Here is an 18,230-nt window from a genome sequence, read left to right as displayed (position 1 = left end):
GGAATGGTGTTGGCAAGATGGAGAGGGATTTTAGCAAAGTCGTATTCTCCAAGGCTGGAATACATGGAATCGGAGAGAATAACTAACATTGATTTGTGTTACCCATTCACGTTAAAAAACACCTGCCTACCCAGGTGATTTAATTCAGCAAAGGTGAGCATGGCATGGGGAGTGTGCCATCAGCATTTCTTCTTACAACTATTGAGCTGTATGTTTTGTCATATGTATAGTATACTATATATATATATATACTACAAAATTGCTTTACTTCTACTGGATGCAAGTGAACTGTCGTAGCCTTATCATAAGGGACTTCATACAGATAGATCCCTGACAAAACAAACAAAAAGCCCAGCTCATCCTGGGGAGCCACTTGATGGTGAAAAGTCTTTGGTTTTGTTCATGCCTTGGTGCAGGTTTTTCTTTGCCAGAGAGAAACCAGGAGAGAGAAATCCACAATGTGGTCACAGATGATACCTTCTGGTTTCCTTCTCACCCAGAGTGAACACTTGACTCAGTGCTGTACGGCAATAACAAAGGACAAGAATGTGCAAATGAAGGAAGCCATGTGCAGCAGATACAGTATCCGGACCAGAAGCTCTCTGATTCCTGTTTATATGGGATTTTCCTACCTGCATTTTCTCTGTGCTTGTGAACATATGTATTCACTTATTTGTGATCACATAAGGAAGTGTGGTCTGTGTGGGTTTTGCACACAGTGAATTTTACTATGTAGGCTTAAATGCTGAGATAACAAAGACAAAATATGCCCTTTTTTCCCCTGGTCTCAAACCTGAGAACCAAAGTTACTTTCTATAGGTAGGGTAGGCTTTCTCAGAACATCAGCAGTTTCTGTTTGCCTTGGTGCTGCATTAGCCACAATTCCGGGCTTGCTCTGACACCCCAAGGATATTGCCTGCTGCCATGGCTCTTGTTATGGGTGAATTGTAGGCAGCTTTGGTTCAAGAGTCATTGAAACTTATGCATACTACTCACGTGAACATGCCCATGGGGGCTTTTATGCACCACAGGGTTGAACTTCGTGGGGTTTAAATGGACAAGCTTATCAAAATGCACAGAATTCTCACAAGTGCTTTTCATGCAGACAAAACCAGTTTCACACTGATAGCTACAAGAACTAGCCTTTTCAGCTTCCTGATTGATATATTGATTCTATCTCGGCAAATCTGGGATAGGTAGGTAGAGGAACTTAGAAACTTGTACCTTATCTGATACAGATGTTCTTTTTTTTTTAACTTTTAGAGTGCCCGACCACACAGATAAGTCCTTATAAAGGCAAATGCTTCCACCCCTCGATGAAGAGAATATTGTTTACACCTATTTTCAAAAGTATAAAAATGAACAACCTGTAGCCAAGACTGCAACCACCTTGTATTTTAAAGCCATCACTCAAAATTTGTTACCTGACAATTCCTGTCTAAAGCTATGATATATGCTGCATCTAATGAAATCCTGTATGTTGAAATTACAAAAGGGGAAGAAAAATAAACTGACAACCCACATCACCTAGGAAGAACTTAAAGGGATGGGACCACTTTCAGCTGATCAAGTCAGTGTGTCTTGGGCATGGAACCAAAGTTACAATTGAAAAATCTATTCCTGCTGTGCAGGGCAATCATTTAAATGTTACCCTGTCATCTGACAAATGGATCAAAAATGAACAGATGAGAGTAGGAGAAACTCAAGAGATGCTGACAACAAAGTGTTCAATTTGAAGTATGTGGCTTTCTCGCTGCAGGGACTCCTGCTCTCCCTCTTTGGTTTTAACCTCAGGAACAAATGACAGCTGCAATGTGGAAGGAAGAAAGGAAAAAAACCCCAGTCTGTGTTACTTCAGGGTGGGCAGGACAGGTCGCCATGTTTTGTGCTTGAGATCGTTACACAGCACCACCTGCCTTGGCCAAGGAATGGAAGAAGAGGGTGAATGGCATAAGGAAGGTTTCCAGTGGAGTTGAAGCCTTATCTCTCTTCACCATCCCTCCATGAAGAACAGCCTGTCTATTATCAGATACTTTTCATACTCTTTAAAGACTGCCATTGAGATAATAATGACTATACTTGGTTTCACTATAGAGTAACCACTGAATTGGACCTACAGAGTATCTTCTGAGAAAGAAAAGAGACGTGAGGACAGGGCAGGGAGGAAGGCTAATCCCCTTATCCATGTGACATGATTCACAAAGCATCAGCTTCCAACTGTTTTGTCCCAGCTTGGAAAAAATGTTTTGGTTCAGCTTGTCAACTGACTTTGTTGGCTTCCCGATCAATGATGCATAGACCAAAAATGGGGAAAAACATTGTGAACACAACCTTATTAGAGATAAGAAATATTGCTAGTCTGTTTAGATTTTTCCACAGTTAAGAGTAACTAAAAGCAGTTTTCATTTGAAAGCATTACTTAGCTCTGTAATCATGAAGCCTGGAACCCAGCTGTGGTGCCTCCCTGAGGTCATAGGTCCATGCACCCATTACTTTGTCAGAAATGTAGGTCCATGCACCCCAGCAGTCTTTCAGAAGAGTACTCCCTGAGGAGCATAATGCCTGCAGCAATCACTGTGAGAGTCCTGTGCTGAGGGAAGGAGTGCAGCCAGCTGCACCCACCCTCCCTTTCTCACTGGTGGGCTGACAGTACACTTCTCAGTGCCTCTGGTTTCATTTTCTGGGGAATGGAGTCCCCGCCTGTTCAGACTTTGGATTCCTGTGGCCAGGCTCTGTCTGCAATGGAGCCTTAATTTTAACTGGAAGAAATGGATTTCTGTACTAAAAACTAGAAAATTAAGGGCCAGAATACAGCTTGTGCATTACTTACACCTTCAAAGCAGGGATCACATGTACCAACATCTTACGCACATCAGAAACTTTTAAAGAGCTTTCGAAGAGTTTTTCAAAGATCTCCTTTGGTTGCCTGTTTACTTTTACAGACAAAGCAGCTGAGGCACAAAGCAGTAAGGTTACTTGCCAGAGCAACTCAGCACATCAAAAGCAGTTCCTTAGCCATAGGAGGGAGGAAGTTTCTCTAGTATCAAGGATGCCTACCCCTCACAGATACCTTTTTTTTTTTGGCCAGAATAGCTTTTAATCAGTAATGTCCATTTGACTAACTGCATTGCAATTCTGGGCTCAGTTTCTCCACAAAGACAGCTAACATCCTTATTTCTTGAGTGCCAGGAGATAGTGTTAAACCTTCCATGGAAGATTAGAAGTTATTAGCAAGTGATTTTTTTCCTGCTCCTTAAAATTAATTTAAATTATAGAATGACCACATCTTCTTGAAACACTGGTTCAGCCAAGGGGTTTACTGAGTTCTGGCACCAAGCTGTATGTTTGCTGGCTCATTTTAAAGAAATATGCTTGTAGGTAGATACACTACATGACTGCAGGCACATTGCGTGGTTTTTTTTTCAAACTCCTTTCTCTAGCAGAAGACTCTGTGAATAAGGTTGTGCTTTCCATGAGCTAGCAGTTCAGTCCTGAAGCTCTGGAGTTAGGCCCTGAAGAGTGGTCCCACTCTTGTGACAGCTGGAGATTACTGAGCAGCTTAACAGCAGCTCGTTTGCTACAGAGGGAGCTTTCTCTCTGGTTGTTCCTTCCCACCTCACTCTTTTCTCCTCTGTTGCAGCATCAGGTAATTTCACACCTTCAGGTGGCTTTCCTCAGTGTTAGGGCTGGCAGTTAAAGCACTGAGTTCTTGCAGAAGAATTAGCAGGTCTTGGTTTCAGTGATGGTGCGATAACTTCCACCACTGGTTTGGTTTTAAAAAAAAACCCCTAGAAACATTTATTTCAGGCAATCATACAGAAGGTTTATGGCACAGTTAGAAATACACGCTTTTACAACATACCTAACTGGTCTTGTGGCAGGCTTCATTATTTAGACTCCCTAAGTCATGTTGTCTTATTTAATTTCTCTTTTTTTTTTGTCTAATTTGCCCTCCCTTACTCCTGTGTGTATACATATGCATGCAGGTATTGCATTCCCAAGGGTTCAGGGTGGGATGGAGGCTGGTAGTCTGACTGCAGCAGACCTGGATCTGCAAACTTTTCAAAGATTGTTCTTCCGTCCAGGGAGCTGAACTACCACTACTTTACTCTCCTTGCAGCATAACACATGCCATGCTGAAAACACACATGCTGATGCGAGTTAATGCGAACTTTCTGCTATCAGCTAGATAAAAATGAGTTTCATGTCTGTGTGTATATATATATATACACATGTATCTATATGTATATGAACATATATATACATATATATGCATATACTTACCAATTCCCTGTTGTATATAGAAATTATTGCTGTAGTTTACAAAAGTATACTTTAATCTAGGCATGGGGAACTGAATCCAGATTATTCCTCCAGGTTTAGTTTCACATCTCATGGGCAGCTAATTTTTTGATTCTTTTTTTCTGGACCCTTCACTCTCCTTGGACTGTTAATCCTGGGCTTTCTGCTGATGTTCATTGAAGCAAAGGATTGAGAATCCTCCCTCAGATTAGTTACTGTAGCCAACCTCACCTCCCCAAAGCCAGCAACAAAAATAAAAATCAATTTACTGCAGCCTTTGAGGGCAGTGAATACAGCCCTGGATCCCTCCCGTGCATCCCTTCAAGGCTGTTCAGGAGTGGCAGCACTCCAGGCTATCCATCCTGCCAAAGCAGGAGGTGAGCCACAGAAGGTAGTACAAATCAGCTTGACCACAATTTGACTTGCTTTTTTTTCCCCCAGTGACCAAGTTATGAGACTTTGAAGACTATTTTTTGAATTTAAACAATTCAGATGAGGGTCTGGTTACGTGAGATGAATTTAGGCAATTGGGGTTGCAGTAAGGAAATGGTACTTCTTGCAGTGTTACCAGCCTGGCTCACAGGTCCATGCTTTCTTACTGATGTGCCTGGAGGACAACGGAGAAATTTTTTTTTAGGTGTTGTTAATCTTCCAACCACCTACCATTATGTCAGTGGGAAACATCCTCTGAAACCCGAAGCTTTCAGTTCTATGGCATCCCATGAGGACTGTCCAGGCCAGGCCCTCCTGACATGAGCAGGGCTCAGAGAACACACAAATGCTGCTGGTGAGCCAAAGGGTTTTTTCTTCCCCTGCCCTCTCTCACATCAGCACCTCTGTGGTTTTATATATATACTTTTTGTTCCAGATTTTTTTGGTGTCTATTCCAGAACAAAATTGTAAATTACTTGCAGAATGACCCTTTGATAAACACTGGACATGTACCTGTACTATATGTATTAACGTGTAGGAGAGAATCCTTATTGTATGTAAAGTTTTATGAATGGTTATTTTTTAATTTATGTATTTAATATAGGATTCAATGACCTCTGGTGTTTTAGTTTGTATAAAAAATAAAACAGCAGCATTTTTTAAAAAAAAAAAAGCAACCAACACTTTACGTTCACGGAGATATTCAGCATATCTGGAGCTGGTTCAGAGGAATCACATTCAAGCTGAGTTACGGAGGCACATGCTGGGGCGCGGGGGCTGGGACACAGCAAGGGCTGGGGGGTACGTGGGGTGGGGAGTACACCGATTAAAGAGTGAGCGAGATCCTGGCGCGATCACTAGGAAAAGGGACGGCAGGTAGCGGTCCCTGCGGGGGCCAAGGGTGAATTTACTGCTGTTTGCCAGGCCTGTGCAGAAAACGTAACAGCAAGCTGCTGCCTTTCTGGAGTCCGCGGCGCACGGCCTGGGAGCTCTTGAAGGCTCTGGCCGCAGGTTGAAATACAAAACAGCCGCCGCTCGCCGCCTTCCGCTGGGCCCGGGCTGAGGCGGGGCCGGGGGCCGGGGCTGAGGCGGGGCCGGGGGCCGGGGCTGAGGCGGGGCCGGAGGCCAGGGGTCGGGGGCCGGGGGCCGGGGCTGAGGCGGGGCCGGGGGCCGGGGGCCGGGGCTGAGGCGGGGCCGGGGGCCGGGGGCCGGGGCTGAGGCGGGGCCGGGGGCTGAGGCGGGGCCGGGGGTCGGGGGCCGGGGCTGAGGCGGGGCCGGGGCTGAGGCGGGGCCGGGGGTCGGGGGCCGGGGGCCGGGGCTGAGCCGGGGCCGGGGCCGCTCTCCGCGCGTGCCGCCAGAGGGCAGCGCGGGAACACCGGGCCGGGACGGACCGAGCGCTTTAGGAAGGCTCGGTAGAAGCTCAGGGACGTGAGCGTAACCCTTGGAAGTGACGGTGATCCCAGAGCCGTAACGGCGGTGACCGGCTATAGGGGCGCAGCTGGCTCCCGCTTCTGTTCGCGGGGGTCAGCGCTGCACCTTCGGACCTTGAGAGGCTCAGATTCTGGATTTGCCAAACAGCCCTTTGGGAAGAGAATTGTCAAGAAAATCTTAGAAAGTAAATGGGAAGCACATTTGGAAGTGAAAACTTGTAGCCAGGTATTTATACCTCTCTCATCCTTTTTGCATTCAAGAAATCTAAGCTGAAGAATATCAGATTGTTACAGAACAGCCCAGTACACTAATGTATTCTTTACTAAAAAAATCCCAAACATTATCTTTCACAAGATCCAGTCCCCAAGAACTGCTCTTTGTATCTTTAAAGTGCTCTTAGAAGACTGAAACGCATTAAATGAGTCTGAAACACAGAAATTTGGATCTAGATTTAGTTATCTACTATTAGAGAGTTCAAATATCAGAGAGTTCATTTCCCTTGCACAATAATCTTTAAATAATGAATGAAGCAAAGAACTTGAGCCAAGCAGTCTTGTTTCCTTTGACTGGAAAAAAAAAATGGAAGGAGCATTTAATATTACAATACACTAACTTAGAATTAAAGATACACAATATAAAATAGATGTGTGCTACAGGGCCTGTGGAATGAGCTCAGCTCAGAAGGGCTTTGAGGATCCTCTCTGGATAAGGCTGTGCAGCTCATTTGCCTATACAAACATCCCTTACACCAAATGATGCACAACACAGTAGTTGCTCAGTGCCCAGACTAGGAGGCATTCACTTTTCTAAAAATCTCTAATAAAATTAGAAATGTATTTCAGGGAAACTGCGGGTAATGGAAGTTGGATCAGTAGGGGTGTAGAAAAGCTCCTGCATGAGCTCCTAGACTGAACACCTGCTGGAGTAGAGGAGGAGTACTTTGCCATTGGAATGAAGACACAATGCAAGAAAACCTGCATCCTGTAGAGATACAGCTCAGAATGGTAAGCCTGGTGTTATAACATCTGTTATGTCTGATTTTGCCATCTCCTGTATACACACGGAAGCATGGCCATCCTAGGTATCCTTTTTTTGACAATAACAAGAACTCTGCACCAGATTTTCGGTCCAAAATGCTCTGGGTGTTTCTCTGGGACAGCTGCAAGGTATCTTCAGCTACAAGACAATACAATGATGGGACAATGCAAGGGAGTTGCAAACTGTCCTGGGACAAGCCATGGGCAGGCCTGGTGTGAGTCTGTCCCTGGTACATGACAGTACATGTCACTACTACCCCAGGCAGGCTGTAGGGTAATCATATGAGGCCCATGGTTGCAGCCATCCTTGAGGCATCGCTATTTTGTCTGCTATTTGATCATAAAATACTTTGGCAAGCAAGGGACTAGGCCCTGTCCCTGGCTGTGCTTTTGCCAGAGCAGGCATGGTGAGTGCTCATGGCTAGACTGAAGTCTGACTATGCATTGGAAGGTCTCTGGCTTGTCTCTGTAACCCCTTTGGATGGCAACAGTTTTCCGTTGTTTGGGATATCATCTAAACATAGTAAAAGCCCTAAAAACTGGCAGTGTGCCCTCTGCTTTGTGTTGAAGAGGGCTAAGTCTGAACATGACCAAAATATACATTTCAAAGCCCTGTTCCTGCTTGGGCAGAGATGCATCCCATAGCTTGTGCTAAACTGACAAGAGGCCATTGTGCTACATCTGCTCCAGTGCCTGAACAGCAAGTGCCAGCCATGAACAAGCTGCTTTGCACAACAAAGAAAATCCTGTGAAAACCATTTTAGAAGCCTGAAACAGGACTGAGACTAGAGATATAATGATTTCAGTGTGTAGAACAGATGGAGACTTTAGAGTACGGAGCCACTAATCCATGGATTACAGACTCCCTAATTATAGACTAACATTTACCATTTATGAGGCACTTCTGCCAAGGGAGGGATCTTGCAGGTCAGTGCTCAACAGCTGAATGCCATTTTAGGGATAACTAGGGAAAGCATGAAGATTGGAAAATGTCACTGTACCATTTTCTTGGTCATTTTTATCTTCAAATGCTGCATGGAGTTCTGGTCCACTGCAGATCTTGAAGCTGAAACACGCGCAGTGGGCTTGACATGCACTCAAAGGCAGAACCCCAGCTGCATGAAACAGGCTCCTCCACACCAGGCTCCCTTGGGGATGGATTGGCAGTCCCATTTCTCAGTATAAAGAGGGAGCCTCCAAAAACCAGTTACAAATCTCCAGGACCTCCAAATACAATCCTGAACATTGACCATAATACTAATCCCTGTATGGTCCCATCTTACTGAGTTCTGGCCTTGGAGAAGATGAAAACACTCTTCCCACTCCTTTGTGCCTTATTTTGTCCCAGTCAGTTACATAACAAACAATATAGTGAGATGTACAGAGCCCACAAAAGTAGCACTACACTCAATTGATACCTTTGAGTCCTGGGACAAAAGAACTAAAAGCAATCAGCAACCAAGCAGGTGACCCCATTGTCATGGGCCAGACAAGGGTCATCTATTAACTAAGGTCAACAACACTTTTACTCCAGATCCCTAACCCTAAGAATTCTAATCCACACGGTCAGCTTATCCCTGTGTAATTTGTTGTTTCCAGACCTAGCTACATGATAATGACTGGGAGAGAAAACAGCTTTGGCATTGATGAACCTGGAGTGCCTGGCTGGAGCCAGCAGGGCTTTGAGTCCAGAGCCATAACTGAGACCCTGTCACCAACACTGCTTCCTGTTGTACCTAAATTAATGGTAACTCTTTGGTTTACTTCTGGCCTTATACTACACCAACCTACCTAGTAAAATGCAGAAATTAACCTACAGAATTAGCCCAATGCAGAAATTAATGCTACAAATTGCCCAAATTCCCCAACTGCCTCAGACACAGGAAAACCATGCATATTTGAGCCATGTAGGGCACAATCAGAGAAACAAACCCACTCAGCAAGTGAGACAAACTCTCTCATGTGCTGGGATATCAGCTGCTGACTCAAGTGCTTTAAATGCTCTGGTCTTGAGCAGACCATTTCCTTTAACAACAAACTGTGATGAAGATGCAGTAAGGATCATCTTCAGGAAGATCCTTCTGCTATAAGGATCAGTGACTCATTAATTCTGATTTTTTTACAATAGCCATGTTTATGTGCATTCAGAGATTTGAATGGAACTGGAAGTCTTTTGTTTGTACATTCTTTGTATGTTTTCAACCGTCCCAGAAGTTAAGTCATGTTAACGTGACACAAAACATACTTTATAAAAAAAGATTATTATTCTGCTTTGCATGGTCCAGGGGAAACATAATGAACTTCACTTCCTGGAGACAGATAAAGGAGGTCTGAGACCTGGCAAAAGACAGCATATTTCAACAGCAGTTTCCAAGTTAATGATCTGAACTCCTGTACAGGCATGCAGAGAACACAAGTGGATAGTTTTTAGGATTAATGGAGAGACTACACTGAAAAGAAAATGGGAAAATTACAGATTTGGAAGTGCTTAGCACACAGGAAAATCAGTGTGTTTTCATTAGTCATCTAAAATAGGTTTTTATGAATGGAAGCCAAGGAAATTCTACATAATCATTCTGACAAGTGGCACTGGATGCAGTTATATTTTAGTCCTGAGTTTGTAAGCTGTGATAGTTTCCTTAATTTAAATCCAGAGAATTATTCTAAACTACAAAAATATCATTAGTCATCAGTGTAGAATGTGTGAAACAGTTTTTCATGAGGAGAACCTGCCATGGTTTAACCCCAGCCAGCAACAAAGTACCACGCAGCCACTTGCTCACTCCTCCACCAGCAGGATGGGGAAGAAAATCAGAAGGGTAAAAGACAGAGAACTCGTGGATTGAGAAAAAGACACTTTAGTAGGTAAAGCAAAAGCTGCACACACAAGCAAAACAAACCAAGGAATTAATTCCCTGTTTCCCAATGGCAGGCAGGGGTTCAGGTACCTCTAGGAGAGCAGCGCCCCATCCCACGCAATGGTAACTTGTGAAGACAAATGCCATGATTCTAAATGTCTCACCTTCCTCCTTCTTCCCCCCATGTTAGATATGAGCACGGCATCATCTAGGATGGAATATTCCTTTGGTCATTTCAGGTCACCTGTCCTGCCTGTGTCTCCTCCCAGCCTCCCATGCACCCCTAACTTCCTTGCCATTGTGGCTGTACAAAAAGCAGAAAAGGCTTTGGCTCTGTGTAAGTCCTGTTCAGCAATAACAAAAATGCCTCTATATCATCAACTCTATGTTCAGCAGAAATCCAAAACATAGCCACTGTGAAGAAAATTAACTCAATTAACTCTGCCCCAGCTGAAACCAGCACAGAACCACAGTAGCTTAGAACCACAGTAATTCTCTCAGTCAGTGTGCTTTAGGACTTTGCTTGCCGTGTTCCCAGAAATGCTTCCTCAGTTGCAGACCGCTCACGGATGCCTGCACTGTCCCCAGCACTCCACTTTGGGTTGTTCCATAGCTGCCCTTGTTGTTAGACTCTGCCAGGAAAATCTGGTCCTTTCTTTATTTTTGTGGAAAGTGCTAGTGATACTCAAAGGAAAAATGTGAATGCATTGGAAACTATTACTAAGCAAGTTTCAATGTAAAGTACAGAAAAAATTACAGAAATGGTACACACTCCTTAACACAATTAATGCATACATATTACATGTCTATAGGACAAGCCAGAGGAGAGCAGTGGGCAGCTGTATGAGCTGTAGGTCAGACCCCTGCAGCATTAGGAGTTCCAGAGGCGATGCTGGAAAAGCCCTCTGTGTAAACCTCTTCATCCAGAACCAACACACTCTCTCAAACCATTCTCTTGGTTTTGAATACAGATAGAAAGCATTGGTGCTAAACTTTCACTTCTGAGAATTACGAAGAGATAAGAACAGTAAAATCAACCAAGAATTATAGTAAAAACCTGCAGAAGTTTGGGCTTCTTTGTATACAAAACAGAGAACTTTTAAAGTGGCCAGTTCCCTCAAGATCCTTCTTAAGCCCCAGGTAAGCCAGCCAGTAGTTACAATTGCTTAACTGATGGGGGCTGTGAAAAGAATTCAAGCATTCCAGCTTGGCAAGAAAGACAAACCTCTGTTTTTACATTCTCAGCACAGAAACTTCAGAAGTTACTGTGGTATCTATTACTTGGATTTTTATCAGCTAGCCTAGTCACTGAATGAAGGATTTGAATATTTTGAGGAATAGCCACTTAGTCTAAACCTGTAAGAATAAACAATGGATATGGTACCTAACACTGTTGAACCTGCACCTAACCTGCACAAATGTGTGGGTTACACACAGGTTCCCACTTCTGTATCAACGTATACATCAAAAATTATGGAAAGGTAAATCACTAACAGTGAATCAGAAGGGGCACAATGCAAAAGTAACCTGCCATGTTCTTAGCCATGTTCTATCAAGAGAAATCTCTTGCTCCATAGCGATGGAACAAGTACAGGGAAAGGGAAAAGGATTTTAGCTTCACAGAATGTGAGTGGTTCATTTGGCAGTTATGGGTCTGAAATTCTTAGAATTATATATGCTTTTTGGATGCATAAAAGCTGCATTGCAGGTAAGGCATTAGCACATCTGGGACGCAGATTGATTTCAGTCTCAGGCATTCAAAGCTTATAATAAAAGATGCAAGATTTATATGCTATCATAGGGAAATGACTAACAAGCTGCCTTTTACCTTTTCCCAATCCAAAATACCTTACTGTGATTTGAAAGTTCACAGCAATTGATGCTGATAACTCGCCTATGCTCAGGAAAGGACCAACATTAAAATGCTGCAATTTGACCTTGGGTTCCAGCCTCTCCATCAAGATAGCATCTGGCTCACTATCTGTTCTCTCTTTCATCTTTATTTTTTCATATTTACTAAAATTCATAAAGCAGTGACACTCAGCACAATGGAATTTTGTGATGCACAATTCCCTGTTAGACAGCTTGCAGTCTGATGAGTCATCTCAGCTCTTTCCACCACTGTCTGCCCAAGGTGAGGCACTCACTGTCCACTGGTTTAGAAGTAAAAAGCAGCTGAGATGAAAGAAGCAAGCCAGAAGTTAGGAAGCTAGGAAAAGCAAGGAACAAAGGTGGTTATGAGCACACAGACAAAACCTTGATTTTAATTTAATGTCTGTGCAACACAGTAATCCCATAAGGTAAGGTAAGGACTTCCCTGGGAAATAGCAATGAAAGGTAGTCTGAAACTGGCACAATCTGCTCTTCTCAACCCTGGGGTCTGTCACGGGATGACACTTACCTTGATGTAGCAGGCTTTATTTGGGATTAAGTCCCCCTTTTTCATGTGATTTCTTCCAGGTGTATTTGATGTAGCTGAGATTGGATTCCGGCCTTCAGACAGAGTCTTGGGTTTCACATGAGCAGCTGAAAAAGAGTTGAAGGAACAACCAATCCCAAGACTGCTTGCAAAAGAGTGGTCTTACAAAGGAGTGGAGGGCAGGCTATGTTTGGGTGATGGATTTTGGTAGTATAGAAGCCTTTTTCTTCTATACCCTGAAAAGTGGGGACTGTAAGCTTTTCCCTAGGACATACTTAGTGAGCAGCATAGATGGACATCTATTTTTACCTATTTTAACATCTGTGTGGAAGGGATAGCCCACCAGTCCTTAATGGTAGGACAGTTTAACACTGATTTCAAAGGAGAATTTGGTTGGACAGTAAATACAGACTGAACACAATTTCTAACATAACTCGATCAGCTGGAGGTATGAAAATTAAGTGAAAAATTAAGAAGTAGTCCCAGCCATGGCAAGCACAGGTTCGAGCTTCTGCATGGCATCAGTCACTCCAATTTACAGAATACAGTTTTCCTCCAAAGCAGCAGCAAACAGACTGACAGGCAAGCAGACTAGGATCTTCTGTCTCAGCCTGGTTTCTGCAGTACTTCTAGAGCTACTTCTGTGCATTATCCAGGCTGTGCAGGGCATGACAAAAAATGCACAAATGGCAGCTCTGTTTCCCTCACCAGCCTGGCAAAAGTATATTTGCCTGCTTGCTTCCTCACAGTCACATGGAGCCATATAAACAAACAAGCAAACATAGTACCTTTAAATCCACTGTGATTCTACTCTGCTGACATCTAATTATTTGTTACAGGCTTGTAATCACCGGCACATAATCACTAATTATCTCTAGATACACCACCCATTTTTGCATCAGTGTGCTCCCCGGAAGCTACAGGTTGAAGGAGAGAGAGGTTGAAAGAAAGGACACTTTAGGTCTGCAATGGTTGATTAGGTCAAGTGCAACACCATGGAAACAAGGAAATCTCAGCTTAATCCTTCAACTCATTTCTGGGAGTAAAAGCAGGCACAGAGGAGAGTAGCTGGTGATCCCTAAGGTAAGCTGGAATGAGAGGTAGTCACAACAACAGATATGACTGGAAGCAAGTCAGCATTTGCCATCACAAGAGAGGCCAAACACACAGTGAGACCAGCCAAACCAGGCTTCACAGCTTAGGGAAGATGCTAGACAATGCCATACAAGAAGCAGGGAACAAACAGGATCGGGTGGAAAGAGACTGATTTTGAGATGCAGAACATGAGCTCAGAGGAAGTGGGCTGACTGCTCTTGAAGTGAATCTGGTGGCACATGTCTGTCAGAATATCCTGGGCTTCAAACTTATATGGAATGTGTGCTTCCTTACATAAATCCATCTCATCCAGGCCCTAACAGCCCGCACCACACCAAGCCAGACAGATGTTACAGTGGCTAAAATCTCACCATTCCTGAAACTGTGATCCTGAAGGTACCTATTGACATGCAAACAACAGAAGTGTCTACAAGTTTACTTGGCTGTTCCTAGAAATCTGGAGTGACATCTCTGGGTGTGTCCATCTTAATAGAAGGTGGCTGGAGCTCACCTGATGTGCAGAACCTCCAGGGTCACCACCTTTTCCTCCTTGTTGGTTCAGGTGGGCTGAGCACACTCTAGGCAGGTTGGAATATTTGGGGTTTCGTACTGATGCCAGATCTGTGCTTCTGATCCTCTTGAAAACGTTACTTATCTCTGGTGCCTTTTGTCCCAAACAACTTCGTAATTCACTCAGTTTGCATCTGACCGCAAGGCCTGCAGTGCCACGGGAGTCCTTCGGCACTGAGAAGACAGTAATCTTTCCTTGGAGGACTTGGTGAGGGAGAAGGAGAGTCTGGATTCCCCACAGAAAATTTTTCAGAACTCTTTTTCCACTATTACGATTTCTTAATATTTTGTCTAGCAACTCATTTTAGGAGGAAAAAAATACCCCATGTGTGGAAATACTGGAATTTTCCACAGGGTTTTGCTCAGCACTAAAAAAATCTGTGAGCAAAAAGCATTACTGCATTTCAGAAATATTCTTGGAATAACCAAAGCACAGAAGATTATAACTTCCAGCTGCTTATCAGATTTGTGGTCTCTGTTAGTACGACACATGCTGAAGCCAGGCTGTGTGTGTTGCTTGAAGTTACTCCCTCCAACAATACAATAGCATTCTGCAGTAGAAATAACCACACTACTAACCCACTCTCCCTGTGGTTTTGGCATGAAATACTGAACAAGCTTTTGACAGAGTCAAATGCTTTGGCTTTCTGACTCTGCAGTGGTTTGGCTTTGGTAAAGGATTTCAGCAAGGACAACACCCTGTGCACAGCAGTTCCCCAGGGATCAATGTGCAGAGCAGGCTGGAGGATCACAAAGGTCTGTCTCATCTTCTAACATGCCTATGTCTGAAAGTTTAGAAACTGGAGTGTGGTGATGCAGGCATCAGCCACTGGCCCTCCCCAGCTGATTGAGATAGCAGGCTCATCAGTCACCTGCCCGTCATAAACCTGCCTTTTTTGAGTGAACAAAGAAGCCCACCCATCTCTGACCTCTGCTTCTAAATCTAAGTGGGACAATCAGATTTTCTTAACTCTTTCACTGTTTCTTCTGCATTTGTACTTCGCCTGACTTTCCCTGAGACACATGAAAGGCAGTGCCAGGGGCTGTCCTGACATTGCTGCAAGAATGATAATAGAACAACCCTGTTTATCTGTCAGCCTCCAGAAACAGGACACACTTGTAAATCACGATTGCAGAGTATGAGAAGGCAGCTCTAACTTTGCATGAAACAAGACAACTAGGACTTACTTCATCATTGCAACTTATCATGCATGTAATAAAGGGATGCAGTTTTATCAAATCCTGTAGGAATCAGAAGAAATCAGTGTTAACCTGCTACTACCACTGTCCTGCTGCTTCTCCAGCTGAACCCACAGGCATTAGAAGAAAACAAGCTACGAAAGCTGATGTGCATTTATCCTGCTCACAATGTTATGCAGTCATTACATCACATCCTTTTCACATGCAATCAAAGATATGCTGCCTCCAGACTCACAGGAAAATCAGTGTAAGACCATTCTGTATAGAACTGGCATCAAGGAAGGAAATGTCCTCACTCAGGACACAGCTCAGGCTTGTCAGCTTCGGTGAAGGAAGGGGTCAAATCCCAGCTAATGTCAACAGTCTATTTCCTTCAAATAACTCAATATTCTGAGTCTAGTGAGCATTGTAGTCACAGCGATGGAGCCTGAGATGCTTCCTGGTGTAACGAGCAACTTCCAGTGACACAGGTGGCATTATGTGAACAACGTGTCACAATCTGGGACATGCTTCACTCTTTTAAACCATTTTCTATTTTAAACCATTTTTAATTTTTATTACAGATAGAATGATGTTGCACAAAGCATCTGGGAGCTGGGAAAAGGCACAGAAGTTTGCTAGCAGAGGATGTAGAGTTTTTCCAAATAAGAAACTACCCACTGCCCTGACAAATGGAAAATAAATTAGCAAAGTCATCAGAAAATACGTATTGGAGGACAAGAGTGTCTTGGCAGTGGCAAGCAAAATGACCTAATTTGACTTCTCTGTCAAATTTGCATGATTCAGTTGGCAATTTGAATTCCTCTTCAAAGATTTAAAAGATAACAGTATGCCTGACAGCCCCATGAAGAAAATGCTTGAGGAAGTGACACGCTACGTTGTGCCTCTCACTGGGTACTCTGAGGCTCAGCGTTTAGAGCCTGCGATTCCTGCACAGGCTCTGACCGGAACCCAGCCTGTGCTCTGGCAGCAGCCAGTGAGGACAAAGAAAACCAGCACTGGGGTTTTGAGAGCACAGAACAAGAAAATGCACACCCCAGATGGGGTGATTATGTCCCATCTTATTAACTAATCCTTTTGCAGAAAGGGATTTGCTTAAAGAACACTTCCCAGAAGGCTGCACCATTCCCCCATTCATAACCAGTGCACCTCACCTTGTAACATGACTGATTTCCATTTCTCAGTGTGCCTTAGACAGTTCTTACTCAACTAGAAAGACATGAATTAGAAGCTTGCCCCTATAGAATTTCCCATAAAATAAATGCTGCTCCCTAGATCAGAAAAGCAGCCTATTTCTATTCCTTCATGAGACAACCAGCGGTGCCCATCTGTCAGGCTCAGCTCAGATTCCTGACCCAGGAGGAACAGCACTTCTGTTTTGGGGTCAGGATGGGAACCCAGCCCTTGAGCCAAGGAAACCTTTCCAGGACTGATGGCTGGCTCTGGTGAGTCCGTGGCAGCACAAAGCACGTGAGCTCACGTGCCTACCATCTCCATCCTCCCTGGGCTCAGGCAGGGGAAGCAGCCTTCCCACTGGATCCCTCCCTGATTTCTATCTTCAATCTACTTCGTACAGAGAAGCGAGAGGAGAGCTGCTTTGCCAGCAGGATTTGAGGTTGCACCACTCATGACTGTTTGCCTGACAAACATTTTTGTCCATGAGCATATAAACATGTGATTTAAAGAAGAGAACATTTACTTAACTACGGAGGCAGACATTTTGGCATTGTATAATTAAAAGCTTTACATCTGATCCAAGGCATACATATACAGAAATATAAATAATGCCTTCTGCTGGGCTCAAAAGCAACTATGCAGTGAACACACACTGAAAACAAACTTCAATTTTCATGGTATTCTTGAACTAGTAGCCTTACAACACCTAACAAAAAAGATATTAGAAGTGAATGGCAATTTGAAAGGTATAAATCAAGAACTGTCTTTTATACAGGGAATGATTTTCATTAAAAGTCAGGTTTTAAAGCCTTCACTCCCCAGAAGAGCCCTGTACTCCTTTACTGTTGCAGATAATTTCAGTGCAACCATCTATGCAGCAAGGCACTGGGAAAGATAAACATTGGAATCAGGATTTAAATAAATATTGCTATTAAAGTACAATGCTGAAATTTTTGCATGTTTGCAGAATCAGACAAAGGCCAGGCCCTGTTCCAGAGAATTTTAAGTCCCCATAAAGTTGCAGAGCTATACGGAGGTGTCCCAGCCGAAGCAAGGGGTTCACTCTAACTCCACTGTGGTTAGTGCACACAGGCCCAGGGCAGCCTGCAGTGCTGCTCCTCCCGGGAGAGGCTCGCTCCTCGCATGCTATTGCTTAGCCACGAGGAGGCAGGGGCTCCGCTCGCTGTGTGAAGCGTGCCAGCCGCCAGCTCCAACACCAGCACAGCCCTCTCACGGGGGCAGAAGCTGTCTGAGAGGGGGCTTCATCCTCTATGCAGTGGATCCCACTTGCAGCAGGAGGATTAATTCCTTTATGCTAAGGCAGTCCCTTAGGAAGGTAGAGACCTGGTGGGCAGCCACTTTGTGTGCATTTGCTTGGCCAGTACTGGTGGTCTTGCTGCTAAGCATCCGTTACAGAGGAGGGGCATTTGCCAGGAGAATAGGAGTAGAAAAAACTCCGGAACAAACGTTTTCTGGCTATTTGAAGGGATACTTCCTTCTCTAGCTGCCAGCCACTGCTGCTGCCCCTGCATCTGAGATGTCACAGTGCTGGGCTCTTCTCCTGGCACATCCTGGTGAGGCGGCAGCGGGGCTCTGGTGCAGACATTACACTCATGGTGCTGAGCACCTTGAAGCCACAATGCTGGGGCAGCTGCATATTAAAGTTGACGTAAGAGCCCAAGAACTACCAAATGCAACCCTCTCTGGTGT

The 18,230-nt window shown here is 44.2% G+C and overlaps 1 protein-coding gene and 1 long non-coding RNA gene across 5 annotated transcripts in view; both read left to right on the top strand.

Moving 5' to 3' along the window:
* JAKMIP2 (janus kinase and microtubule interacting protein 2) overlaps positions 1–5,350 on the top strand; it is a 38,505-nt gene extending 33,155 nt beyond the window's left edge. For all 4 annotated transcript variants that reach the window (XM_036391581.2, XM_054516436.1, XM_036391582.2 and 1 more), the window contains exon 22: positions 1,264–5,350. The gene's annotated coding sequence lies outside the window, so the exon portion shown is untranslated. The remainder of the gene's footprint in view (positions 1–1,263) is intronic.
* Positions 5,351–6,183: 833 nt separating this feature from the next.
* LOC118692025 (uncharacterized) lies at positions 6,184–17,462 on the top strand. Its single transcript, XR_004981112.1, has 3 exons — positions 6,184–6,390; positions 7,008–7,169; positions 15,908–17,462. It is a non-coding gene; the product is annotated as an uncharacterized LOC118692025 (long non-coding RNA).
* Positions 17,463–18,230: the final 768 nt, after the last annotated feature.

The sequence above is a fragment of the Molothrus ater genome, chromosome 15, assembly GCF_012460135.2.
Source record: "Molothrus ater isolate BHLD 08-10-18 breed brown headed cowbird chromosome 15, BPBGC_Mater_1.1, whole genome shotgun sequence".
Lineage (NCBI taxonomy): Eukaryota > Metazoa > Chordata > Aves > Passeriformes > Icteridae > Molothrus > Molothrus ater.
Note: the sequence above shows the minus strand (reverse complement) of the source record. Positions and strands in the feature narration are given on the sequence as shown.